Source organism: Colobus angolensis, unplaced genomic scaffold (genome assembly GCF_000951035.1).
Source record: "Colobus angolensis palliatus isolate OR3802 unplaced genomic scaffold, Cang.pa_1.0 Scaffold204, whole genome shotgun sequence".
Taxonomy (NCBI): Eukaryota; Metazoa; Chordata; class Mammalia; order Primates; family Cercopithecidae; genus Colobus; species Colobus angolensis.
Window position 1 is genome coordinate 4,519,878 of NW_012115200.1, and position 8,240 is coordinate 4,528,117.

Below are 8,240 nucleotides of genomic sequence, written 5' to 3' on the forward strand. Positions count from 1 at the left end.
CGTGGTGGTGGGCCCCTGTAATCCCAGCTACTCAGGAGGCTGGGGCAGAGAATCACTCGAAACTGGGAGGCAGAGGTTGCGGTGAGCTGGGATCACGCCATTGCACTCCAGTCTGGCCAACAAGAGTGAAACTCCGTATTTTAAAAAAAGAGAGAAGAAAAAGGTCTTCAAAAAGGAACCACTCCAAGTCCCCAAGTCCCCTTCATCCACAGAGAAATGGATAAAAAATCATGACGATTGTGCATGAAAGAAGCAGACACACAGGGTCTCGGGCCTCTCCAGAGCAGGCCAAACCACATGGGCTGACAGGGCCCCCAGGAGAATGTCCCGCAGCCTGAGGAGGAGGTGTTACATGCTGGACGCATTTGCCAGAACCCTGGGCTTGTACACTTGAGACTGTTCATTCCACACAAAATAAATAAAATAGAAATAAAACTTGGGGCTGTGCGGCGGAGCCGTGGGGTTGCCCGCTCTGCGGTGGTCGGCTGACCCCGGGATGCCCCGGCCGGAATAACATGGGGCACAGAGTCAGACCTGCGTCTCAGATGAACACGGACCATTTCTTAGGATAAATATGTCCCATGAAATATTTAGGACGCATTTACACTGTAAGTTTTCATTGTTTAGCTAACATTTGAATTAACTGTGTGTCCTGAACTTTTAGTTGCTACATCTGGTGGCCCCACACCCAGTTTATGGAGAGGACATGAGCTTGGAGCAGTGACAAGAACCCTGGTCAGTTCGTCTGTCTTCAGGGGGCTCCCGGGATCCAGGTCAGCGTGAGGACCTGAAGCCTGCTGGGGTTGCCCCACATCATGTGTGGAGGGCAGTGCAGCCAAGTGACCGGGCCCTGAGGCTCCTGAGGCCCTGGGCCCCCATGGCATGTCCCCTCAGGGGCCAGGCTCTGGGATCTGTGCTCCAGGCCGGCTGTATGGGAGATGGAGGGCCGGGCCTGTGCCCAGAGGCTGATCACCGCATGGTCCCTGGCAGGGTCTGGGATGGTCTCAAGGGGCTGGTGGGCTGGGGGCTCAGCTGAGCCACTGTAGGCAGCCCCCAGCCCCTGGTGGGAGAGGGAGGCAAAGAGTTAACCCCTGGCCCTGGGAGAGCCCTGCCCCAAGCTCAGGGCCGGCGTTTCAAGGCTGCGTGTCTGTGACTCCCTCAGAGGAGATAATCACGGCTTCTTGATATTTTCTTTCTCCTCTCCTGTGCACACCCACATATCAGGAGGATTCGCTGGGCATGAGAACTTTCCTCTGCCCTCCAAGGCCACAGCAGGCGGAAGGGGCCAAAGCTGCCTTGTCCAGGAGCCTCTGTCCCCTCCCTGGGAGCACCTGGCCAGGAGCTGGGGCCACCGGGCTGGACCCCCTCTGCCTCACGTGCACACTTACCACCCAACACACACACCACACATGTACATGCCACACATATATACACACACCACACACATGTACACACCACATATATATACACACCCCACACCCCACACATCACATATACACACCCCACACATCACACATGTACACACCACACACATATACACATCACATGATGTGTACAGCACTACACACACACACACCCACACACACACAGCATACTACATGCACACACTCACTTGCAGAGCCCACCCCTTTCTCTACCACCTGGGTCTGGACCCCACACTCAGCCCAGGTCCTAGCCCCGGGTCTCAGGCCCCTGTGCGGTCACTGCCGTCCACTCCTGGGGCCCGGGGGTCTTTCTCACTGAGGACAGGGCTGAGCTCCCCCAGGCTGAGGAGGGCCCTTCCACCTCCAACCCCCGCTTAGCGGCTGCGGCCCCTGCTCAGCCTCCTTGGGTCCTTGGTGCCCTGAGCCGACACTGGGGCCGACCCTCAGCAGCCCCAGTTAGGCTGGCCTCGGTTGGGTCTCTGTGTGTTCTTGGCCTCGGTTGGGTCTCTGTGTGTTCTTCTGGGAGCCACAAGAAGGCAGGTGAACTTGGCTCCACACCCTGCACCCAGGTCCAGCTGCCGGCACTGCTTGGTGGCCACCCAGGGCGAGGGTGGGACTGCCCAGGATCCCAGGATGCACAGCCCCTCTGCCCCGTGGTCCTGCCGCCCACCCTCCTTGACACCCCGCCACCCCCACTTGGGCAGCCACGGGGAGCTGCTGGAGGGTGGAGTTCGGCACAGAAGGAGACAAAGACCCCAGGGACAGATGGGGCGGGGGCCACCCTGCCAGGGCTCTCTGGCCTCTGGCCACCCCCGCCAACCCTCCCTGGTCAGGTGGTTCTGTTTGTCCTGGTGAGGGCGTCACGTGGATGGTGGGGTGAGGCCCCCACGCTGGGGGAGTCAGCAGTGCACATGATTCAGCCACGTCCACAGCTTTTCTTTATTTCAGGGTCTGTGGCCCAGGCTGGAGTACAGTGGTGCAGTCTCGACTCACTGCAGCCTCGACCTCCCAGGCTCCAGCGATCCTCCCACCTCAGCCTCCCAAGTAGGTGGGACTACAGGCACCACGCGAGGCCAATTTTTGTAATTTTTGTAGAGACGGGATTTTGCTATGTTGCCCAGGCTGGGCTTGAACTCCTGAGCTCAGGTGATCTGCCCGCCTCGGCCTCTCAAAGTGCTGGGCTTACAGGCGTCAGCCGCCGCGCTCAGCCTTCAGTGGTTCTTCGAGGAAGTTATATCTATACTTTAAACATATCTGTCCTTCTCAGAGTCTGTGAGAGGCGAGGGTACAACTGTAAACAGGCTCCAGAAATACGGGCAGAAGGAGTAGCAGAGCTTTGCCGCCGCCTCTCTCCAGCAAGCTTTAAACAGCCATCGTTTCCACTTATTTCTGCTTGTAAAACGATACATTGTTAGGACGGAGAATTGCCAGCACTGCAGAAAAGAAAGCTTTGCCACCAAAGGCAGTCACTGTGGATCATGCCAGGTCCTGTCCAGCCCAGTTCCTGCACACTTGTGGGGCGCTCTGAGCCTGGACTCCATGCGAGCTCCTCTCTCCCCTGCTTACTCCTTTGTGCTTTCATTGCTAATAATTTCAGTCAGTTGTCTCTGCTCTGCTAATTTACTATTTGAAGTTATTTACAGCTTGATCTAAAGAAGCTTCGTGGCTGGACACACTGGCTCACTCCTGTAATCCTAGCACTGTGGGAGGCTGAGGCAGGAGAATTGCTTGAGCCCAGGAGTTCAAGACCAGCCTGGGCAACATGGTGAGACCCCATTGCTACAAAAAATGAAAAGAATTATGCCAGGCATAGTGGCTTACGCCTGTAATCCCAGCACTTTGGGAGGCTGAGGTGGGTGGATCACCTGAGGTCAGGAGTTTGAGACATCCTGACCAACACGGTGAAACCCCATCTCTACTAAAATACAAAAATTAGCCGGGCGTGGTGGCGGGCGCCTGTAGTCCCAGCTACTTGGGAGGCTGAGGCAGGAGAATGGCGTGAACCCGGGAGGCGGGGCTTGCAGTGAGCCGAGATCGCGCCACTCACTCCAGCCTGGGCGACTAAATACAGAGCGAGACTCTGTCTCAAAAAAAAAAAAGAAACTTTAATAGATTTTTTTTTTTTTTTTTTTTTTTTGTTGAGACGGAGTCTCGCTCTGTCGCCCGGGCTGGAGCGCAGTGGCCGAATCTCAGCTCATTGCAAGCTCCGCCTCCCGGGTTTACGCCATTCTCCTGCCTCAGCCTCCCAAGTAGCTGGGACTACAGGCGCCCGCCACCTCGCCCGGCTAACTTTTTGTATTTTTTAGTAGAGACGGGGGTTTCACCGTGTTAGCCAGGATGGTCTCGATCTCCTGACCTCGTGATCCACCCGTCTCGGCCTCCCAAAGTGCTGGGATTATAGGCTTGAGCCACCACGCCCGGCCGCTTTAATAGATTTTTAAAATTCATTTTTACTTTTCTTCTCCTTCATCTACCCAAGATGGTACTTTGTGTGAGGGAAAGTTTTTGAAGTAAATTTCATGACAGCACATCATTCAGTAGCAAGTTCGGACCATCCGTTCCCATTTTCACAACGTGTGTGCACCCTAAGGTGTTTTCCCTTTAAAATTGTTGTTACATTTCACACGTGCAAAAATAAACACCAGGTGATGTGAGGGGCACCCACATCCACCTTCCCGCTGAGAAACACGCTGACCGCCCCGGAAGGGAGCCCGAGTCCTGCCGTTTCCTCCCGAGTCCTGGAATTCTAAAAATGCGCTCCATCTGGGAGGCCTCGGATTTTCCTGCCAGTTCCACCTGGGAAAGCTGCTCTCCACCTGCCCGGCTTCCTCGCGGCCCCTCACGGTTCCCCACCCCCCACCCTGGGGCCTGTGCTCCTATATCCCTGCGGCCCGCCCCAACATTCCTCCTAATTTCCTGACATTCCCCACTCCCTGGCGGGACGTTTTACTCCTTGCTATCCTTCCCACTGGAGGGCGCGCGCTTTCTAGCCGGCCGCGTGGGCAGGGAGAGGACCAGGTGCAGGCCCTGGAGGACGGGACTCGGAAGTCGAGCGGCGTCTTGGCCGCCCAAGGATCCAGCACAAGCGCTCAGAACCTCTGATTCCAGGGAGCTGCCAAGGGTCTCATTCTCCTCTGGGGTCTTTGCTGGCCGAGGGCAAGGCCAGGTGAGGACGGAGAGAAGCAGCGTCTGCCCACCACTCACCCAGAGCTCGGAGGGGCCAGGATTCAGCACCCTACGGGGGTGGGCGCAGCACATGCTGCGGGGACCTGGCGCTGAGGTCCTGGCTCCCACTCCAGCGTGGCCTGGTGGCTTCTCCCCAGCTGGGGTACACTGCACAGGGGTTGTGGCACCTCCCAAGGGCCATCCCTGCCCTGACAACCTCTCCTCCAGCCAGGATGGAATCCACACTCCCTTGAGAGGGCTCCTGGCTTCAACACGCTCCACCAGCCTCACGCCGCCAGGGCCCTGGTCACCCCGGGAACCCTGCCGAGGGCCTCCTGTCTTCCGGAGGGTGAGCCGGTCCTGCCTGTGGGTGTCTGGGGTGTGGCCTCCAGGCACCAAGCACCTGCTGGCTCCTGATACCTGCCTTTCTGACTGTGGTGTGTCTCTGGCCTGGCGCCTGCTTCTGGGTGCCCGGAGAGAGCAGGCTCCTCGCAGGGGGCAGGCAGCCCTGTTTGTGTGTGCATGAGCGTGTGGGGGCACCTGGAGCTGAGCGGTGGCCTGTGCTGTCACCACCTGGGGTGGCAGAGCGGGGTCTGGTGCTGCCACAGCTCCCGACGGAAGTTGCCTGGGCCCGGGCTGGCTCGGGCTTCTCAGCCAGGCCCTTCGCCAGCACTTCCTGCCCAGCCCCAGCTGCAGGACCTGCTGAAATCTGTGCTGTGGGAGCCCTGTCTCCGAGGGGCCACTGCAGTGACTCGGAAACCTAAGTCTCCCTGCTCCTGATTCCAGGAGCACTGCTTGAGCCGCCACCTTCACGACCCAGCATGACCTGGACTCCAGATCCAGGACCAAGAGTCCCCCGACAGTGGGGAAGTGGTGGGCCCTGGGGGCTGGCACCCACCGTGGCCCCTCCCCAGCCCCTGGCACGGAGGGGCTGCTCCCCTGGGAATGGCCCCTTCCTAGAGGAAGCCCTGGCCTGGCTTCCGGAAGGGCTCTGGGAACAGGCGGCCCCGAGTAGCTGACCACACCTGACCAGGCCAGTCTTTGGGAAGCCGCCCTCTCAGCCTATGCACTGCAGGGACACTGGGTGGAGGGGGCCGCGCAGTGACCGTCCATGCAGGGGGAGGGGCCTTGCCTTCTGACTCTGGGGGAAGTGGCTTTCAGCTGTCTTCGCCTCAGGAGGTGGCTTTGAAACCCTCCTGAGGTTTGTGGCCCTGAAGTTCCTTCCTGAGACCCCGCAGGGGACTGAGCCCTTGGCCCAAGGGCACCGGGGAGGGCAGAACCTCAAGACAGGGGCCCAGGACGCAGGACAGAGTGTGTGGGGCAGGTGTGCAGGCTGTGCCCAAGGGGTCTCGGGGTCAAAGGGGCTCTCGGAAATGATATCTCACAGTTCCTGAGCGGGTGCTCAGATCTGGATGAGCTGTTTTCTGGAGGAAGCAGGACAGTGACGTCATTTTGTGGCTTCAGATTGACCGCAGCCTGACAGACAGGAAGTGGTGCCAGAAGTGAAGCTGCTGGCTTCCCAGCCACGGCCTCCATGGCCCACATGTGGCAGCGTGAATCACAGCTGCATTATGACACCAGAGGGATAGCAGCTCAGGCTGCAGTTTAAGGCGACTCCACGGAGTGCCCTGGCTTAGTTGTTGCACAGCACAGGGTCAGATGGATGCCCTGGAGTCGGCAGGGACCCCCGGCCCGGGCAGTGAGTGGCCTGGGCTGTGAAGAGCAGGCACCTCCAGTGTCCTCTGGCAGAGGCCCAGCACCCAGGGCCGTGCTCCTCACATGAAGGCTCCTCACAAAAGGCCCTGCCCTTTGGAGTTTGTCTCTGAGCAAGGGACAGTGTGGGGATGACCAGCGAGTGGCGTTCGGTCCACAAGGGGGCCCTGGTCCGACTGGGTCTACTGAGTGCTGGCCTGCCCCTTGCCACCCAGCTCTGCCCATATGTGGCTATCACTCCTGGGCTTCCCAGAAACGTCATTTGAGGCAGCTCAGGTTTTCCAAATCCAGTGGAAGTCACGTTGTTTGCTGCTGGAGACTGGCTGGGACTGTGCTTCCAGTATGGGAAGGTTTAGGAGGCAGTCAGCGGCCCTCTCCTGTGGCCACTGTGCCCGAGGCAGGTGCCTGGGGTGAGAGGGATTCTTCTGGATGCGGTCGTGCACTGCCCAGCAGGCCTAGAGTGAACGTCTGTGTGGAGCCAGGGCTCCCATCCAGCATCCCTTAAGGGTCCTGATGGCTGGAGCTGGGGGAGGCAGGTATGGCAAGGGGCTTCCTGCACGCAGGAAAACTGGAGACCCCTGGTCAAAGAGCCAGGTGTGCACCTGCAGAGCCAGGCGTGGGCCCACAGAGCCTGTCAAGCCTGGTTTACTCCACAGAGCCGGGTATGCGCTGAGAACCAGGTGTGCATGGAGAGCCAGGTGTGCATTGAAGAGTCAAGTGTGCACTGAGAGGTGTGCACTGAGAACCAGGTATCCAGAGAGAACCAGGTGTGCACTGCAGAGCCGCGTGTGCACTGAGAGCCAGGTGTGCAAGGAGAGCCAGGTGTCTGTTGAGAACCAGGTGTGCGCTGCATATCTGAGTGCTCGTGTGGAGTCTGGCTGAGAAGGTGCTGCCCAGGACCCTGCCTCTCTGGCTGTCTTCTGTGCATTTGGGGATGCCAGAAGGGGTTCGGCTCTGGCTGGAGGGCAGCCAGCAGACTTGCCAGCCAGCACCCCCAGGTGATAAGAGCTGGTGCCCACAGGTACTCAGCAAATGTCTACATTTTGGGGAGGGCTGGAGAAAACGAAGGCCATGCCCTCTCTGCAAGGCTCGGCACAGGCCCTCTGTTTTCCAGTCCTTCAGCCCAGCCACACGGTGTCCAGGCAACAAGGGCGCCAGGTCGCCTGCACCCTGTCTCCTGCAGAAAGGACAGCGCCTGCTCCTTGTCCTCCAGTAGCTGCTGGACCCCAGGGTCTGGCTGCTCTGGCACCTGGGTCCCCACTACAGGGCAGACACTAGCCTTGAATCCAACTGTGGAGGAAATGGGGTTGCTGATGGAGGCTGGGGAGACCGGGAGGGAGGGAGGTATGGACGGTTGGAGGGCTTGAGAGACAGGGACCCACCCCTGCAAGTACAGTGGCCTGTCCCCTCCGGAACGCTCTCATTCTTTGTGCTGAAGGGAGCTGGAGGCTTGGCAGGCCTGCGAGACGAACGGGCGCCATCAGCTCAGGGCTCCCGTCGGAGGAACCACCCGGAGGCAGCACCCATGGGGGTAGGGGCTTGGCCACAGGCTGGGGGGACTTCGATGGCCAATGTCAGGACTCCTCGCTGCAGCACCGGATGCGTCTAATAGCCTCCGCCCCGTGGGCGCCCACTCAGACGTGCTGCCCAGGTGCCTAGAGCAGAAGCTACCTCCTCAGAGGCCAGCGCGCCAGCCTGGCACCAGGGGACGCTCCCAGGGGGTGCCCACAGGGGACGTGGGCATCGGGCTGGCTACTGCGGCGCGTGCGGGCTGCGAGCCCTGCCCTGTGGTCGGACACTGGAGTCCCGGATCCTACAGATCCGAAAGGCTGAGTCGGATGCAGCAAAGGCGAAGCGGGGTTCGCAGCCCCAGACTCTGGGGGGGGGGGGTCAGCGAGCAGTCGGGAGGGCGCCGCGGGCCATTCGCCGCTTCTCCTG